At 46.2% G+C, this 20,582-nt stretch overlaps 1 pseudogene; it reads left to right on the top strand.

The window, feature by feature from the left end:
- Window positions 1-192: 192 nt before the first annotated feature.
- LOC121778444 lies at window positions 193-20,324 on the top strand (annotated as a pseudogene).
- Window positions 20,325-20,582: the final 258 nt, after the last annotated feature.

The following is a 20,582-nucleotide window of genomic DNA, read 5'->3' as shown; positions in this document are numbered from 1 at the left end:
CACGACGAGCTCAACGCTTTGAAGGCCGTGCGACTATCAAGGTCAAACACCCCTAGGAGCAATCACACACATCATGATGCCTCCGAGGGGAGTAATGGAGAGGAAGAGCCATATGGTTGGTACGATCATGGGGGGCGCGGGGGACAAGGAGGAGGACGGAATGGGAATAGGAATGGTAGGTTCGGGAACATGATGGGCGGAAGAGGAAATGGAAACATGGGGCACCATGGGTGGAATGGTAGGCATGGAAGATATAGAAACTATGAGGAGGAGATGGAGCGGCGGTATGATGATCCCACCAAGTCTATCAAGCACACATTTCCCGAGTTCCACGGCAAGTTTGATCCCGAGGCCTACTTGGAATGGGAGTCACAAATGAGCAAAATTTTCTCACTCCATAACTTTTTGGAAGGTGATAAGGTGAAGGTGGCAATAGCCGAGTTTCGTGGCAATGCGGATACATGGTGGAATGATACGATGAGGAGGAGAAGGATGGTTAGGGGAGGGGAAGTGGGTTCGTGGGCGGAGTTGTGTGAGCTCATGAGGACTACCTTTGTACCAAAGTCCTATTTCCTCCGACTTCGAGGGGAGTTTCAAGATTTGAAGCAAGGGACGAAGAGCGTAATGGAGTACTACTATGAACTCCTATCATTGATGAGCAAGGTAGGGGTGGAGGAGCGAGAAGAGGCGACTCAAGATCGATTTATCCATGGCCTTAACATCAACTTGAAGCACAAGGTGCAAGTGGAGGCATTGAGGGGAATTTCCTTGGACGAGGTGATTGGGTTTGCCGACACTTTTGAGAGGCAAAGTAAGGAGTTGGTTTCTAGCCGGGCTAAATGGGCGTCTAGCCAAACCGGAGGGACGGGGACTAGCAAGTGGAGTGCTCCCGGCAAGAAGGTGGAAAACATGGCCAATCCAAACACCCAAGGGAGGCCGATCGCGAAGGCTCTACCGGGTACTCAACCTATTAAAGCTATAGCCCCTATGGAAGACAAGAAGGTTCAATGTTTCAAGTGCAAGGGGTATGGCCATTATGCACGCGAGTGCCCAAACCAACGGGTAATGGTTATCGGGCAAGATGGTAGCGTGTATAGTGAGGAAGATGAAGAAGATGGGGAGGGTGTGGGCACTAAAGAAGTGAGCCCGGACACCGACATAGCTTTTTCTAGTGGCGAAGAAGAAGATACACCCTTAAGGGCTATGGTTGTACTCCGAATGCTCAATGTACAACCCAACCTTGAGGAGCATAAGGAGCAAAGGTGCAACATCTTTCATATGAAGTGTAAGGTGAAGTCCAAGACGTGCTTGGTCATCATAGATGGAGGGAGTTGTACAAATGTGGTGTGTGACCGGTTGGTGGCCAAGTTGGGATTGAAGGTACTTAAACACCCAAACCCCTACAAATTGCAATGGTTAGGGGACTCCGGAGAGTTGAGGGTGAAGGCTCAATGCAAAGTTCCATTGAAGATTGGAGAAGTTGAGGAAGACATCCTATGTGATATCATTCCTATGACGGCATGTCATGTTTTGCTAGGGAGGCCATGGGAGTTTGATAGAAGGGCCTACAAAAATGGCTTCACGAATGAGTATTTCTACATGCTCAACGGGTTGAAGGTTCGTTTGAAGCCATTGCTACCTAGTGCCGTGTTTGAGGCTAGCCAACATCTACAAAAGGAAAGAGAGAGAGATAGGGAAAAAAGGCTAGTAGAAGAATGTGAGCTAAAAAAGCCAAGTGAGAGTGGGGGTGGTGAGAGAAAAATAAAAGCGCCCAAAGGAGAGCACCCACAAACAAGAGGGGGAAAGGAATGTTTGATAGCTAGTAAAACCGACCTTGGGTGGGCACTAAACAATCACCCCTCCGTTCTCCTCGTGGTCCGTAAGGATTTGTGCTTAGCTACTAACCTTGACCCGTATCCTTTGATTGTCCAAAGTGTGTTGCAGGAATTTGAAGATGTATTCCCGGAAGAACTCCCGAGTGAACTCCCTCCCATGAGGGGGATCGAGCATCAAATTGACCTTTTGCCGGGATCATCACTCCCAAACCGGGCCGCATACAAGGCGAACCCCAAGGAGACACAAGAGCTACAAAGGCAAGTCGAGGAACTCCTTGCCAAAGGTCTAATTCGTGAATCTCTATCTCCTTGTGCCGTACCCGTCATTCTTGTACCTAAGAAGGACGGAAGTTGGAGGATGTGTGTAGATTGTAGGGCAATTAACAAAATCACCATCAAATATAGACACCCTATACCTAGGTTAGACGACATGTTAGAGGATCTTTGTGGCTCTATATGTTTTCTAAAATTGATTTGGCTAGTGGATATCACCAAATTCGCATGAAAGAGGGAGATGAATGGAAAACCGCTTTCAAAACCAAATTTGGCTTATATGAATGGCTTGTGATGCCTTTTGGTTTGACTAATGCCCCTTCTACATTCATGCGTTTGATGAATCATGTACTTCGTCCTTTTATTGGGAAATTTGTGGTGGTATATTTTGATGATATCTTGATTTATAGTCGTAGTGTTGAAGAGCATGCTAGTCATCTTAGGAATGTGCTTGAAGTGTTGAGAATGCATACTTTATATGCCAAGTTGCCTAAATGCACTTTTTGTGTTGAGGAAGTTGTGTTTCTTGGTTTTGTTGTGGGAAAGGAAGGAGTGCGGGTAGATGAGGAAAAGGTGAAAGCCATTAGGGAATGGCCAACACCTAGGAATGTGAGTGAGGTTAGGTCCTTTCATGGCCTTGCTAGCTTCTATAGGAGGTTTGTTAGGGATTTTTCCACAAAAGCTTCACCCTTGAACCACCTTGTCAAAAAAAATGTTGAGTTTAAGTGGGGGGAGGAGCAAGAGAGAGCGTTTAGTACTTTGAAAAATGACCTCACGCATGCTCCCTTACTAGCACTCCCCAATTTTGATAAAACTTTTGAACTTGAGTGTGATGCAAGTGGTGTGGGGATCGGGGGAGTTCTCATGCAAGAGGGTAAGCCCATAGCTTACTTCTCGGAAAAACTAAATCAAGCCCAATTGAACTACCCCACATACGACAAGGAGTTGTATGCTATAGTCCGTTGCCTTGAGAATTGGCAACACTACTTGATGCACAAGGAGTTTGTGATACACACGGATCATGAGTCTATTAAGTTCTTAGGAGGTCAACATAAACTTGATAAAAGGCATGCTAAATGGAGTGTTTTCCTAGAGACTTTTCCCTATGTCATTAGGTACAAGAAGGGAAAGGACAATGTGGTTGCCGATGCTCTTTCTAGGAAGCCTTTTGAGACCTTGCATGATGGCACTTTACTTGTGAGTGATACCGTGTGTTTGAGAAAGCGTGTGCTTACTATGTGTGCCTCCAAATATGTTGGATTTGAGTTTATTAAAGACCTTTATGAGCATGATCATGACTTTTCTTCTATTTACGGAGCTTGTGAAAAAGGTGCTTTTGATAAATACTATAAGTTGGATGGCTATCTTTTTAGAGAGAATAGGTTGTGCATACCTTCATGCTCTTTGAGAAACTTGTTGATTAAGGAGGCTCACCTAGGGGGCCTAATGGGTCATTTTGGGTTGCTTAAAACTTTTGACATACTAAGTGAGCATTTCTTTTGGCCTTGCATGAAGAAGCATGTTGAAAAGTTTTGTAGTAGTTGCTTAGAGTGTAGGCAAGCCAAGTCTAAATCTAACAATTATGGTCTTTACACCCCTTTGCCTACTCCTACACATCCTTGGGTAGACTTGTCCATGGACTTTGTTCTAGGTCTCCCAATGTCTCCTCGGAAAAATGATAGCATCTTTGTGGTGGTGGATAGGTTTTCCAAAATGGCTCACTTCATTCCATGTCGGAAGACAAGTGATGCCAAATTCATTGCTAGTTTATTTTTCAAGGAGGTTGTAAGAATCCATGGGGTCCCGAGAACTATTGTAAGTGATAGAGACGTCAAATTTTTGAGTTTCTTTTGGAAAACGCTTTGGGGTAGGATGGGCACCAAACTTCTTTTCTCTACCACCGCACATCCCCAAACGGATGGTCAAACGGAAGTCGTAAACCGCTCATTGGGAACTCTTCTCCGTGCCTTGGTTTTTGAAAATAAAACTTCTTGGGAAGAATGTTTGCCTATAGCCGAATTTGCTTATAATAGGACCATACATTCCACCACCCAACAATCTCCTTTTGAGGTTGTCTATGGTTTCAATCCACTCACCCCGTTGGACTTGTCCACGGCCGATTTGCCTTTGTCTTATATGGTTGATGTAGGTGGGATGAAGAAGGCCAAGTTTGTACAAGACTTGCACACTCGAGTGCAAGAACGAATCCGCAAGATGGGGGAACAAGTAGCTCAAAGGGTGAACAAAGGGCGAAAGAAAATGTTGTTCAACCCCGGAGATTGGGTTTGGGTACACTTTCGGAAAATACGTTTTCCCGACAAAGCAAAATCCAAGCTTGCCCCGCGAGGGGATGGCCCATTTATGGTCCTAGAGCGTGTGAACGACAATGCCTACATCATTGATCTTCCCGGTGAGTATAACGTGAGTTGTACTTTTAATGTGGCTGACTTGAGCCCGTTTGATTTTGTAGGGGACGACCCAGATTTGAGGACAAATCCTTCTCAAGAGGGAGAGGATGATATAAACGGGAAGTCCAAGGCCCGGGCTGACCCGACCACGACTCCCCTTAAGCTGCCCGGAAGGCCCGTCACGAGATCAATGAGACAAAGGCTTCGGGAAGGCGTTTCAAACTTCATTAGGAGGGGAATGGAGGAGGCAGATGGAATGCCCGGTCGGGCGAATCCACACCTCCAAAACGCCCGACCGGGCGTTTGCGCGCTGAGCATCGTCCACAGTCCAGAAAGTTCGCCCGACCGGGCGATTTCACCATCCCAGAACGCCCGACCGGGCGTTTGTGCGCTGAGCATCGTCCACAGTCCAGAAAGTTTGCCCGACCGGGCGATTTCACCATCCCAGAACGCCCGACCGGGCGTTTGAAGAAGCAGCGCCGAATCCAGAAAGTTCGCCCGACCGGGCGATTTCACTTTCCCAAAACGCCCGGCCGGGCGATTCAACTTTTACATCCGATTTTCCTTGTGTTTTTAGCCCTTTTCTTGGGTTTCCAACCCTAACTATAAATATCCTTTTTGTAAGACTTTAAGGGCAGACTTTGATGAATGTTATTATGAAGACTCCTTTGAGAGCATCTCCCATGTGAGATTTCTATCCAAATTCCTACATTGTAGGTTGCTTGTTTTATGTTCATTTGGCTAAATCAAGTATAGGTATGCATTTATGGTTGTGTAGTCATGAATGTGGAGCCAATGGAGTGTTTGCTTTGGGTGAAAGTAGCCTAGGGTTGCCCACATCTCTTTGTGGGAGGTCATAGGTCCTCAAAGAGGATTCCTCCTTCTTTACACTTTCTTCTCACCTTCTTTCTCTCCATCCAAAACCATTTTGAGTTTAGTTTTTGTGGCTAGCTCAACTTATCTTTACTTTATCTTTGAAAACACAAAAAAATTGAAATCAAACACCGCTTTGGGTATTTCTTGGGCACATGGAAGGTTTCCCTCACAAGGAACCTTTATCACAGCAGCTCGGCGTCTGATGCCGAGAAGAATCCGAAGAGGCAAAAGACCTCTTCGGATCCAAAGAAGCCGGAGTCGACTTCGGCAAATAGGAAGGGGAAGACCCAGAAGCCCCCAAGAGCGCCGGAGAAAGACGTGGTCTTGGCACCTCCTTCGGATCATATCTGTGAGCCCTTTTTATGGCCCACGGACTTCGCCGAGGTGAATTCTCTTCTTGATTTTCTTGCCTTGCTTTTTTTTCTGTATTTTGTGTGGCCCCTCGGTTGACTTTTTCCTTTTTCCATTTTCAGAGGAACGATATGCTCTCCAAGCTCGTCGCCGTTGAACTCTCCAAAGCGTCCAACGATTATGCTGAGATGCAGAGGAAGTTGGCGGCTGCTCGTCACCAGGCCGAACAGGCTAAGGCAGACTTTGAGAAGGCCCGAGCTGCTAGGATCTCGGCCCAGGATGAAGCCCAGTTTGCCAAAAACCAGCTCGTCATCCAGCGAGAGCAGACGAAACGGAGGGATGCTGCCGCCGTGGTTGCCCAAGGGGAGGTTCTCCGTGCTTTCGCGGAGAAACTCTTTCTGAGCAATCAATTTTCGGCCTTTGTCGGTGATCTGCTGAAACTGATGACCGATAATGCCGAGCAGGGGCCCGAAGTCGTCCTGCCGCTGTACGGCCGAGAGATAGCAGCTCGTCTCCAGAGTCTGCCGCTCCTTGAGGAGCTTGCTTCGTCCTCGGTCCTGCTTTCTGCTGACCGAGTTTGTAGTTGCCGAGCTGACCGGGATGAGAATATGGAGGCTATCTTTGCCTCCTTAGGGCCAGTTTCACCCGCTCCAATTTTCCACGGAGAGGGTGAAACCGAGCAGCTTGATCAGCAGACCGGAGACAGGCAGGCCGAGCAAGAGGTGCTGCTGATCGGTGATGGGGGCACCGAGCAGGCTGGGGGGAGCAAGGAGGCCGAGGCTGAAGCTGAGGCAGACAAGGAGAAGGAAGCTGAACCTCACCGAGGAGCCGGAGACGAAGCTGGCGGAGTATGATTTCGTCTCCCTTCTCTTAGTTTAGTTTCTTCCTTGTTGTAAAATGGCCTTGAAGCCCTCGTGTAAAAATTTTTTCTTATGAATGAAAAAATTCTTCTTTCTGCACTTGTGTCTTCGTATAGCTTTTCATACTCTCTTTTACTCCTGTTGTGGTTTACTACCTGCTCAGTAAACTGAAATGCCGAACTGACATAGGCTGCTTTGTATTCTTAACTCTTAAGGAGCTGGAGGTACTTCACTGGAAGCGGCTGTACTCTTCCGCTTTAGACGAAGCTGAGAAAAAAGCCATAGCTGACCAGATGAAGAATGACGAACTCTTGGCTTGTTTAGTGAAGCTGGAGGCCGACAATAAGGACTTAGAGTCCGAAAAGAAAGATCTGGAGGCCGAGCTGAACACTGCCGTCGCTGAGAGGACTGCGTATGAGGATTTCATCTGCAGGCGCGGGGGAATGACCATCTCTGAAGTTCAGGAACGAGTTGACGAACTGTGGGAGGAATATCACGTACTCCGGAGGAACAATGCACTGGAGAGCTCGGCTTGCCAACAAGTCGTGAAATCATTGCGGCGCTGGGCTTCTCGGTACGACATCATTCTTTCCCGGCGTCCCTCAATCGAGAGATTCCTTAGGCATTTCCCGCCAACAGATGATCGCACTCCAGCTCAAACCCCTGATTCACTTGCTCAAAACCCTACTCCAAGTCAGCAACGAACTCAGGAACAGCCGGAAACGTCAAGACGAGAACGGACTCAGGAGCAACCGGAAACGTCAAGACAAGGACGGACTGAAGTTCGTAGAGGAGCTGTGATTATGAGTGAGCAAGATCAACAAATGCTTCGTGAAGAGACTCTTCGCCGCCGAGGTGCTAGAGCTTCCCGGGCTCAGGGAAGAGGCAGTAGGTCGATTAGAGCATCTCGTCGACCTGCTTATTCTTCAGCTGCCGAGAACGCCCGAACTCGGCTTCACGAGGATTTTGTGAATAGATGGCTCAACTTTAGCAACCAGGGACAGTAGAATAGTCCTTTGTAATAGCGTAACGCCTTCTCGTAGGGCAGCGGAGTTGTATGCCGAACAAGTTTTAATAAATGAAATCTTCATTTCGCTTCTATCACTGCGTATTTACAGCTCAGCGAAAAAATTTCATCGTACTCGTCCTCGGTCTTATGAAGTAAACTTCTTTGACCGGACTCGTCCTCGGTCTTATGAAGTAAGCTCCTTTGACCGGACTCGTCTTTGGTCTTATGAAGTAAACTTCTTTGACCGGACTTGGTCCTCGGTCTTATGAAATAAACTTCTTTGACCGGACTCGTCTTTGGTCTTATGAAGTAAACTTCTTTGACCGGACTCGTCTTTGGTCTTATGAAGTAAATTTCTTTGACCGGACTAAGCTTGTGTCCTAATTTGGCGAGTTTTATCGCTCGGATCGGACTTTCCCTTGTCCTAATTTGGGGATCGAACTTTCCCTTGTCCTAATTCGGCGAGTTTTATCGCGTGGATCGGACTTTCCCTTGTCCTAGTTCGGCGAGTTTTATCGCGTGGATCGGACTTTCCCTTTGTTGCAGTTCATTTCAGACGAACTGCTTGTTTCTTAAGCTGAATTGTGGTCTTGTATCCTCCTTAGAAGCTTGGACTCACAATCGTTGGCTTATATATGTTCTAAAAAAGGGGATCAGCCTTCAAAGAACAAGATACCTCAGTAACATTTGTAAGAGACGACACGCATATAGACAGACAAAACGCACATAGACGAACAAAACGCACATAGACAAACATGAAAAACAAGTAAGAAACAAAGAAAGCACATACCCCTAGGACCGAACTAGACACAAGACTGACTGACCGGACTGTCTCTTACAAATGGAACTTCTTGAGGTTGGAAATGTACCATGTTCGGGGTACTTGTTCTCCTGACATGTGAGTCAATTTGTAAGACCCTTTGCCGAGGACTTCTGACACCCGATATGGACCTTCCCATGTGGGTTCGAGTTTGCCCAGCTTTTCTGCTCGGCTTACTTCATTGTTTCTCAAGACGAGATCTCCCACTTGAAATTGCAGCTTTTTCACCCTTTGGTTATAATACCGGGCTACTTGCTCCTTGTACTTGGCTGCTTTTATGTAGGCCAATTCTCTTCTTTCTTCGGCCAGATCTAGTTCGGCTCTTAGTCCGTCATCATTCATTTCTGAGGAGAAATTTAGAGTTCGGGGACTGGGTACGCCGATCTCAACCGGAATCACGGCTTCAGTGCCGTACACCAGACTGTACGGAGTTTCACCGTTGGAGGTTTTAGGTGTAGTTCGGTAGGACCATAGGACTTGAGGGAGATTTTCTACCCATTGTCCTTTGGCTTGTTCTAACCGAGCTTTTAACCCTTTCACCAAGATACGGTTTGTTACCTCCGTTTGTCCGTTTGCTTGTGGGTGGGAGACCGAAGTGAACCGCTGTTGAATATTCAGCTCTTGGCACCAATTCTTGAATGTCTTGTCGGTGAACTGAGTCCCATTATCCGAAATGAGGATGTGGGGTATGCCAAATCGGCACACTATGTTCTTCCAGACGAAATCCAATGCCTTCGAGCTCGTTATCGTAGCTAATGGTTCAGCCTCCACCCACTTCGTGAAGTAATCCACGGCAACGATAAGGAATTTCATTTGCCGAGGAGCTTGTGGTAGTGGTCCTACTATGTCTATGCCCCATTGCATAAAAGGCCAAGGGCTTTGCATAGCACATAGATCGGTCTGCGGCATCCTTGGGATATTTGCATGAATTTGGCACTTCGTACATGTCTTGACGAGCTGCACTGCTTCTTGTACCAAAGTTGGCCAATAATATCCCCATCTCAGAACTTTTTTAGCTAAAGCTCTAGCTCCGATGTGGCTACCGCAAGATCCTTCATGAACTTCTCTAAGGATGTAGTCCGTCTCTTCTGGTCCTACACATCGCAATAACGGTTGAAGGTAGGACTTTCTGTATAGGACTCCTTTATGAAGTTCATACCGAAGTGCTCGGCATGTGATTTTCCGAGCTTCTCTCTTATCCTCGGGCAGTTGTCCTTGATCTAGATACTGTAAGATCGGCGTCATCCAGTTCGGCGAGCTGGTTACTGAATGTACCTCAGCTTCATCAATGCTTCGGTGTAGTAATTCCTCCACCTTTGAGCTCGGATCTGAGGCCAACTTACTTAAGGTATCTGCTCGGCTATTTTCCGCTCTGGGAATACGGATTATCCGAAAATAGGAGAAACTTCGGCTGATGCTTTGCGCTTTGTCCAAGTATTTCTTCATTCTCTCATCTCGGGCTTCACTTGTACCCAGCATGTGATTCACTATGACTTGTGAATCACAATGGATTTTGAGAGATTTGACAAATAGACTTTGCGCTAATTGAAGTCCGGCAAGGAGGGCTTCGTATTCGGCTTCGTTATTAGTAGTTGGGAATAAGAACCGAAGTGAATAAGTTACCTCGTGTCCGTCGGGAGCGATAAGTAGAATACCAGCTCCACTTCCCGTCTTATTCGAAGCTCCATCTACGAATCCACTCCAGCAGTCCGGCGGTTCTACTTCGGATTCTTGGGGCTGTGTTAGTTCGTCATTGGCAGGATTTTTCTGTTCGGCAATAACAGGGATTGCTTGATCGAACTTTGCTTCTGCAAGAAAATCTGCCAAGGCTTGTCCCTTGATGGCTTTCCGAGGTAGATATTCTATTGAGTGTTCTCCCAACTCTATGGCCCATTTGGCGATTCTGCCTGATGCTTCTGGCTTGGTCAAAACTTGCCGAAGTGGCAGATCGGTTAAGACGCATACCTTGTGAGCATAGAAGTATGGCCGCAGTCTCCTTGCTGCATTTACTAACGCCAGAGCAATTTTTTCCAGAGGTTGATACCTTGTTTCTGGACCTCTTAATGCTCGGCTTGTAAAGTAGATGGGAAGCTGCTTTAGGCCTTCTTCTCGTACAAGCACCGCGCTAATGGTTTGATCTGATGCCGCTAAGTATAAGAATATCACTTCGGCATCTGTTGGAGCAGAGAGAATTGGAAGCTTGGCTAAATAACTTTTGAGCTCGTCAAAAGCCTTTTTCTGCTCGGCTTCCCACTCAAACTTTGGTGCCTTTTTCAACACTTTGAAGAACGGTAGTTGCTTTTCGGCTGCTTGGGAAAGGAATCTATTCAGTGCGGCTAGACATCCAGTTAGTCTTTGCACATCATGTATGGACTTCGGCATCGCCATGTTCTGAACAACTTGAACTTTTGAGGGATTTGCCTTGAGTCCGTCCCTTGAAACCAACAACCCAGAAACTTTCCCGAATCTACCAAAAAGGTACATTTTTGGGGATTGAGTTTGAGGTTGGCTTTTTTGAGCACGTCGAGGGTGGATTTGAGGTTGTCTTCGTACTCCGAAGTGCTTCTGCTTTTGACGACTATGTCGTCAACATACACTTCAACCTCTTTTCCGATCAAATGCCGAAAGAGCTTATCTACCATCCTTTGATATGTGGCTCCGGCATTCTTTAAACCGAATGGCATCTTTTTATAAGCAAAGATGCCGAAGTCAGTAATGAAAGCCGTTTTTGAAGCATCATTCTCATCCATTAAAACTTGGTGGTAGCCTTTGTATAAATCAAGAAAACAGAAAATTTCGAAGCCGATCAAAGCTTCTACTTTTTTATCTATGTTCGGAAGGGGATAGCAATCTTTAGGACAGTGCTGGTTTAGATCGGTAAAATCTATGCACATCCGCCATCCTCCTTCTTTTTTCTTGATCATCACAGGATTGGCCACCCAAGAAGGATATTTCACCTCGAATAATACATCCGCTTTCAGTAATTGGCGGACTTCGTCATGGATGACTTGATTTCTTTCTGCCGCAAAGAGTCTTTGCTTCTGTTTTATAGGCCGGACTGAAGGATCAATATTTAGCCGATGAGTGATTACCTCAGGGGGCACTCCGGTCATGTCCAACGGAGACCATGCAAAGACATCTTTGTACTCCTTGAGGAGCTGGATGGTCTTTTCCCGGAGTAGGGGCGTTCCCGCGAAACCGATCTTGACCGTTCTGGATGGATCATCTTCGTATAACTGAACGGTCATTGAGTTCGACTCTGGTGTGACTTCGGTCATTTCGCTTGCCTCTGACTCCGGTTGCTGTGATTGCTATGCTTGATGATGCCGATCTGATTGCTCGGCACTTTTAAGCGCAATCTGCAGACACTCTTTTGCTCTCTTTTGATCACCTCGGATGACCGCTATCCCACCTTTAGTGGGAATCTTGATGGTGAGGTGATAAGTAGAGCAAACGGCCCGAACTGCGTTGAGCCAGTCTCTTCCCAAGATGATGTTGTACGGGGACCGAGCTTTTACCACAAAGAACTCGATCATCGTACTGGAGCTTGTAGGTGCTTTTCCCACCGTGATCGGAAGGCTGATAATACCTTCAGGGCGGGTGTCCTCCTGGGCGAAACTTTTCAGAGGAAGTGGAGCCGGACTGAGCCGAGCTGGATCCACTTCTAGTTTATCGAAACATTCTTTAAAAAGAATGCTGACTGACGCTCCGGTATCCACAAACACTCTGTGGATCAGTTTGTTTGCCACTCCGGCTTGGATGACAATAGCGTCTTGATGAGGAGAGATGGCCGGGACGGGATCTGCATCTGAAAATGTAATCACTTCGTCCTGCTTCAGCCTTTTATGCGTTGGCTCCTCTCGATTGAAGCCTCTGCGCTCTGACTTCAGGGACGATTTAGTCTTCCCGGCAGGGAGAGCATCAATAGTCAGGATTACTCCATCATATTGCAGCTCGTCATCGTCTTCGGGGTCCTGTTGCTTTTTCGGATCCTGAGGAGCGCAGTTCGCACCTCTCTGCTTTTTGTTCTTTTTCGGCTGCTTGCTTTGGTATTTTTTTAACGTCCCTGCTTTCACAAGAGCATCAATACCTGCAGCCAAATGTCGGCACTCCTCGGTATCGTGACCGTGGTCTTGATGGAAGGAGCAATATTGATCCTGAGGTCGACGCGCGGCCGATTTCGTCATCCGCTTTGGTTTTTCGAACATATCGGAATGCAGTTCGAAAATTTCCGCTCTCGACTTGTTCAATGGTACGAACTGAGCGGGCGGCTTCTCAGGATTGAGACGTGGCCCCAATCGGTCTTGCACCGGAGCCCTTTGAATCCTTTCAAAAGGAGTTCGGCGAGGATGTCCCTGATCGCCAAAAGGAGTTCGGCGAGGATGTCCCTGATCGCTATGATCGGGCTTCCTCCTGTCTCCTCGGGATGAGCTGTCTAAAGACCGTTTGCGACGGTCTGCCTCATCGGCACGAGAGAACTGGTCCGCAATGTCCCACATCTCTTGAGCTGTTTGCGGACTGCATTCCACGAGCTTTCTGTAGAGAGCTCCGGGCAGGATTCCATTTTGGAATGCCGAAATGACAAGTAGATCATTGAGATCATCTACTTGTAGGCATTCCTTGTGGAATCTCGTCATAAAGTCGCTGATCTTTTCGTCGCGACTTTGACGTATAGAAAGCAGCTGAGCCGAAGTGATTCGGGCTTCCGCTTTCTGAAAGAACCTCCTGTGGAAAGCATCCATTAGATCTCGGTAAGATCTAATGCTGCCTTGGGGGAGGCTATCGAACCACCTTCTTGCGTTCCCGATAAGCAGCTCGGGAAACAGCTTGCACATATGGACCTCATTGAGACCCTGGTTCGCCATGTTATACTGATAGCGTCCCAGGAAGTCATGAGGATTCTCTAACCCGTCATAAGTCATCGACGGAGTTCGGTAGTTCTGTGGCAAGGGAGTTCGGGTGATATCGTCCGAGAACGGAGTCTTCAATGCTCCGTACATGGCGAACCCGACATCTCTTCGGTATGGAGGAGATGGAGTTCTCCTGTGATTCCGGTACCGAGGAGGAACAGGAACATGTCGGGGTTGAGGATTCTTCTTCCTGGAAGACACAGCACTACTGCGGTAGTGACTTTCATGTCTGGATGAGGAGGGAGAATCCACCGTTTTCGTCTCCGGCTTTTGGCTCTTTTGCAGGAAAATTAAGAACTCTTCCTGCTTTTCGGCCAAAAACAATTTGACAGCCTCGTTCAAATCGGGCTGCTGGGAAGACTCGGTGCGATGAGTCTTTGAGCGGCTTGTTCCTTCTCCGTGAGAACTGGAAGTAGATTTCTCCCGAGGCTGTTTTCCAGACCTGCGGGCTGGACTAGCTTCCTCAGGGTTATCACGAACGGTATTATGGGTGTTATGTGATCTGGTATGCATTTTTTTTTTGGGGTGGAAAAAGGGTCAAAAATTCGCTTTATCACAAATTTGGTTCTCTGCTTCCCACAGACGGCGCCAGTGATGGTTTGGCGAATTTTTGATGGTAACAAATGCGGGTGAAAAATATAGATCACGACACAAGGAATTACGTGGTTCGATTTACTGAGGTAAATCTACGTCCACGGGAAGAAAGGAGGGCAAGATTGTATTGCTTGATCTGGTTTACAGCTTACAAATACAGACTTGCTATATGATATTTGATGTCTAGAGCCCCTCCTCTATCTGATCTAAGTTCTATTTATACATTGAACTAAGATCGTGGCTTGCATCACCACTAACTAGGTCGTGGCTTGCATCACCACTAACTAGGTAGTGGATGTCGTGGAGGTCATGAGATCCTGCATGGGTCCACTATCTCTTTGTTTGGTCCGCTATCCTGCATGAGACCCTGCATGAGTTGACACCACTAAATAGATCGTGTAGTGGAGGTCGTGGAGGTTCTGCATGAGTCCACTATCTCCCAGTTCGGTCGAATACTGAGACCGAACTTCTGAACTATTGCCGAGCAGCTTTTGCCGATCTGAGAGTAGAGCTTGATTGGTCGGCTTTTACCGAGCTGTAGGCTGGGGCCGAACTCTTTGGTAATGCCGAACTGATTGGTTGGGTTTTACCGAGGTGTAGGTTGGGGCCGAACTCTTTGGTAATGCGGCTGGGGCCGAACTCTTTGGTAATGCCGAACTGATACTCTTCCTTGGGCTTTGGGCTGATGGGCCGTCACTGCTATTGGGCTTGTTTAGTACGTACCCCATCATAGACCCAATGGAAAAATTTAGATAGGCGAGAACGTCCCCGCTGTGATTCAGAAGAGGAGGATGCCTTCAAAATGCAATGACCCAGGTATGTTTACCTTGCCCATCTCTATTGGTGATGTAAAAATTGAGCATGCTATGTGTGACCTAGGCGCGTCGATAAATGTGTTACCACTTTCCATATACAAGAAACTGGTAGGAGTAAGTATGATAGATACGAAAGTGGAGATCTAGCTAGCGGATAGGTCATGCATTTGCCCTGAAGGAGTGCTTGAGAATGTGATAGTCAGAATACAAGATTTCTTGTACCCAGCTGATTTTCATGTGATAAAGATGAGTGACAATGAATCTGCTGAGTCTAGTGGCGTACTTCTAGGGAGACCTTTTCTTCGTACAACCAAGACCATAATTGATGTTTTTTATGGAACTATATGCCTTGACTACAATGGGGAAAAATACACCTTTAGCATCGATGGAGCAATGAAGAAACCTCTTGATGTAGAGAATTTGCATGCTATTGTTGTCATTAACCCCTTAGTCCAGGAATATCTTGAGACAGAATTAATGCAGGAACAGATTGAAAATTCAGCGATGAGTTGCTCTATAGACAGAGAAGTGGCTGGATGGTGTGAAGCAATGAACACAAGTGAATTATCAGATGAAGAGCTAGCTGAGGCAATCGTGGAATTCTGTAAAAATTCAGGAGTAGCCAGGTCGGGGAAGACACCCCATGTGGAGAGCATGGAGGCTTCTTCTAGGTCAAGGAGAGACATGATACCTGAAGGAACAGAGAAACATCCCTTACCCCAGGAGGCAAGCACACTGACGAAAGAACTGAAAGTGCTCCCACCAGGTCTCAAGTATGCTTATCTAGAGGAGAATGAACAAGAAGAGGAACTACTAGAGGTGATCCGGAGAAACAAGAAGGCTATTGGATGGACTCTCTCTGACCTAGTAGGAATTAGTCCAGATTTGTGCATGCATCACATCCGCTTGGAGGAATGAGCAAAAGCCTGCAGAGACCCACAGCGTAAGCTTAATCCGAATATGAGAGAGGAAGACCTGAAAGAAGTCTTGAAGTTACTCTCCCTGGGAATTATCTACTCTATTCCGGACAGTTAGTGGGTCAGCCCAGTTCACATGGTACCGAAAAATCAGGGATTCATGTAGTCAAGAATGATAATAATGAATTGGTTCCCACTCGACTTGTTACTGGGTGGAGGATGTGTATTGATTATAGAAAGTTGAACGAAGCGACTAGGAAAGATCATTTCCCGCTTCCATTCATTGATCAGATGCTGGAGAGACTGGCAGGAAAACAATACTTCTGTTTCCTAGACGGATACAGTGGATACTTCCAGATCTATGTAGATCCAGAAGATTAGGAGAAGACTACATTTACGTGTCCTTTTGACACGTATGCTTACAGAAGAATACCGTTTGGCCTATGCAATGCGCCAGGCACTTTTCAATGGTGCATGATGAGTATCTTCTCGGATCTACTGGAGGACTGCATCGAGATTTTCATGGATGACTTCACGGTGTATGGAAATTCTTTTGACTCCTGTTTAGCAAGTTTGGATGTAGTATTAAGGAGGTGACATGAAAAGCATTTGGTCCTTAATTTCGAGAAATGCCACTTTATGGTCCCTGAGGGAATTGTCCTAGGGCACGTAGTCTCGGAAAGGGGGATACAGGTAGATCGAGCAAAGGTTGATGTGATCTCAAAATTGCCATACCCGACGAATCAGAAATAAGTGAGAGGATTCCTAGGGCATGCGGGTTTCTATAGAAGATTCATTAAGGATTTCGCGAAGATTGCTCAGCCGCTTACTCATTTGCTGCATAATGAAGTGGAATTCGTTTTTTATGAAGAGTGCAAGAAAGCCTTTCAGCTACTGAAGGATAAACTGGTTTCTGCTCCCATCATTAGAGCGCCCGACTGGAATCTACCCTTTGAAATCATGTGTGACGCAAGCGATTATGCAGTGGGAGTAGTGCTAGGTCAAAGAGTTGATGGGAAAAGCTATGTGATTTTTTATGCTTCTAAAATGCTCAACCAGGCCCAGAAAAATTATGACACCACGGAGAAGGAAATGCTGGCAGTCGTGTATTCCTTTGAGAAGTTCCGACCATATTTATTGGGGTCAAAGGTGATAGTTTTCACGGACCACGCAGCTATCAAGTACTTACTGGCAAAGAGAGAATCCAAACCGAGGTTGATCCGTTGGGTGTTACTTCTACAAGAATTTGATTGGGAGGTTAAAGACAAGAAAGGAACAGAGAACAAGGTGGCTGACCACCTGAGTCGTATTTTCCAAGGGGAGACCGAGGAAGCAATACCAGATGCATTCCCCGAGGAACATTTGTACTATTTAAAAGCATTTCCTAGACCTATCAGTTGGGAAGAGATTGTGGCGTTAATAGGTCCAGGGGATGCCGAGAAAGGGAACTGCCGGATAAATGCTGAACCGTGGTTCGCAGACCTAGCAAGGTCACTAGAGAGGTGTCCAGTTCACAAGAAATCTCCCGGGCTCAGAAGATGAAACTGAAAATTGAAGCCAGATACTACTTTTGGGACAACCCGTATCTATGGAGAATGGGAGCCGACCAGGTAATTAGAAGGTGTATTCCAGAATGGGAACAGAGAGATGGGCTCAATCACTGCCATTGACAAACTCATATGGTCATAGGTGTAATTGGTATGGTGAAGTGCTAAATGTCGACTTTATCACTCGAAATTGTCTTTATCTAGTCGATTATTCTACCTTTCGGAGTTTTATGTGTTTGTTGGGTGTTCTAGGAAAAACAGATGAAAAGAGGGGAAAATGAGGCATATAGTGCTTAGAGGCAGGAGAGAAGCGAAAAGGGGGACCCGGCCGGGTTGATTTCCTGTGTAATAATCAGACCCGGCCGGCTAGAGCCAGATTCCAGCAACGGTCCTAAAAGGGGGACCCAGCCGGGTGGATTTCCTGTGTAATAATCCGACCCGTCCGGGTAGAGCCAGAGTCCAGCAATGAGTCTAAAAGGGAGACCCGACCGGGTGAATTTATTGTGTAATAATTCAACCCGGCCGGGTACTATAGTCTAACGCGTCTGAAAGCTGAAAACGCGATTTTTTGATGGGAATAAAAGAGAGAGAAAGCCTAGGGTTCGAGATATTCTGCACCTACCACCTTCTACATTCACACACACCCCAAGAACACTTTGGAGAGAGAGATTTGAAGATTGAAGAGTCCACATCGGAAGATTGAAGCTTCATTCCATAAATCGATCTCACAGGAGTACTTAGTATCTTTATTTCATGTTTTTGCTAAATTCCTATGTGTTGAACATGGTTTTTGTCATGAACATGAGTAGCTAAACATCTCTTGTAGAATTCTTGGTGATGATGCACTAATTTCATAGTTTTTATCCGATTGATTTTGTTCTTGCCTTGCTCGTGTAGTTATTTGATTATTCTTGGATTTATTCCTTTCAATTGCTTGATCACCACTTGATTTTGTAGGATTAATTAGATTAATCGGGAGATGAAATAGTTAATCCGGAAAGAAGAATAACTCACACCTTAATACAATAGAACTCGGGAGAGTTGAGGTTTTGAGTGAGGTCATTAACCTAATCTAACTTTTGGGAGTTAGAGGTTTTAGGATTAGAAGGGGACTTCAATTCTAGCATCTAATCTACAGGTTTCTCACCTCGGGAGGGGGTTTAATCTATAATCGTGGTTGACTTAGTAACTCTAGAGACACCAAAAGGTAAGACGAATCAATTGGATAAGAGCTTGGAATTGTGCATCGGATCCTTTAGTTCTACAATTTCTCCATATTATCTTTCATATCATTATCACACCGTGTTTTCTTGTTATTAATTGTTACTTGCCTATTATGTGCTTTTAGTAGTTGTTAGAACAAACAAAACTGCACTTGATTGTCTAGATAGTAGTTGATCTTTGTTCGTGGTAGTTAAGTTGATACAAAATTGTCTCTGTGGGATACGATACTCTTGCTTACTGATTGCTACACTAGCCCCGTACACTTGCGGGTATTACTTGTGTTAAAATAAGTCGAGTCAAGTTTTTGGCGCCATTGCCGGGGACAATTGTGTGTCACTATAGCTTAATATCGTGATAATAATTGAGATTACTAATCTAGATTTTACTCGCTTTATTTGTACTTTTATTTTTGAGTTCTCTAATAGATGTGTTTCCTTGTTCAGGTTGTATGCACACGCGTTCTAAGGGTCCACCTTTAGAGCCTATCGATCCCGAGATCGAAGCATCCAACAGAAGGAGGAACGCGCAGAGAAGGGTAAACCAAAGGGTTCGGGTTTCTTCACCCGCTCACAGGCGTCCACCTTCTCCTATCCAGAGAACTCCATCACCCAGTCCATCTCCACTTCCGTCACCTATACAGTACGAGCCTCATTCTCCAATTCTAATGGAGAACGAAGGGGAGAACAACAATGAGGATCCTGTCATTCATCAACTCCGTCTGCAGCTGGCTGCTATGCAGAGGCAATTGGATGAGCAGAACGTGAGGCCAGTGCCCGTACAAAATCAGTTTGCCTACAAACAGGTTACCAATCCACCAGTCAATAATGCGGGGATAGCGGCCAACAGTTTTGAATTGAGACCGGGGTTGATAGATAGAGCAGAAGCAAACGCATTTGGTGGGACAGGTTCAGAAGATGCCAACAAGCACCTCACCAAGTTCATACAGATCAGCAACACAGTGAAGGCGAATGGGGTCACAGATGAGCAAGTCCGCCTCCGATTATTTCCATTCTCTTTGAAAGACGAGGCGAGGGACTGGTATGACAGCATGGGTCCTAATTCTGTGCCCACATGGGATGCAATGGTGGAGCTGTTCTTGGAGAAATACTATCCACCTAGCGAGGCACTCAAACCCCAAGCTGAGGTCATTCAATACATGATGCACCCTCAGAAGAATATCATGGAGGCTTGGAAAAGGTTCAAGCAGCTGATGAGAAGATGCCCCAATCACGGGCTAACTCCGGGACAACAGATCTTAACCTTCTACAGGGGAGGCACGCTGGAAGCAATGGGTGAACTAAACATGAGCGTCAGAGGATCTCTCTTGAAAATGGGGGAGGCTGAAGCACTTGAAGTGATTGAGAGGGTGGCTTCATATGATGATGGATGGAGAAACGACAGAGGCAAATCTTATAGGGTGGCATCCACCTCCGATAACGATAGGATGGATGCAATATCCAAGCAGCTGGAATTCATAACTGACAAGCTTGGGTATATGGGAACGAGTCAGGTTGGGACTGAGATGCAACAAGGAGTAGAAGATGTGAACTATGTTCATCAAGGTGGCAATAACATAAATTTCAACAATTACCACCCCAACCAAGGAGGAGGCAATTACAACCACTATGGGAACAAGGTGCATCCCAACTTGTCCTACGGGAACCCGAATAATGCCCTGCAACCACCACCCGGATTCCAGGTATCAAATGGCCAAATCGTAGAACCGAAGAAGAATGAGCTGAAAGATGTGCTAATGGCCTTTATGAAGCAAACGGGAGAGTGCATGAAGGACTCCAACAAACGGCTAGTGCAGGTTGAAGCTAATGTGAATGACCTGAATATTCACATGAAGAGCATCGATAACCAGATGAGCCAGATTTCATAGGCCGTGGGTATTCAGCATCAACCGGGCCAATTTCCATCACAAACGGTTGTCCACACCATATCATCCTCAGTCTACTACCTCTTGTGAAGCCAGTGAAGTGGCCAAATTTCTTAAGTCTAATATTTTTAGTAGGTATGGAGTGCCTAGGGCTGTTATTTCGTATCAAGGAACTCACTTCCGGAACCGAACGATTAAAGATTTAATGAAAAAATATGGAGTCCACCACAGGTTGTCCACACCATATCATCCTCAGTCTAA

Source organism: Salvia splendens, chromosome 2 (genome assembly GCF_004379255.2).
Source record: "Salvia splendens isolate huo1 chromosome 2, SspV2, whole genome shotgun sequence".
NCBI lineage: Eukaryota > Viridiplantae > Streptophyta > Magnoliopsida > Lamiales > Lamiaceae > Salvia > Salvia splendens.
Note: the sequence above shows the minus strand (reverse complement) of the source record. Positions and strands in the feature narration are given on the sequence as shown.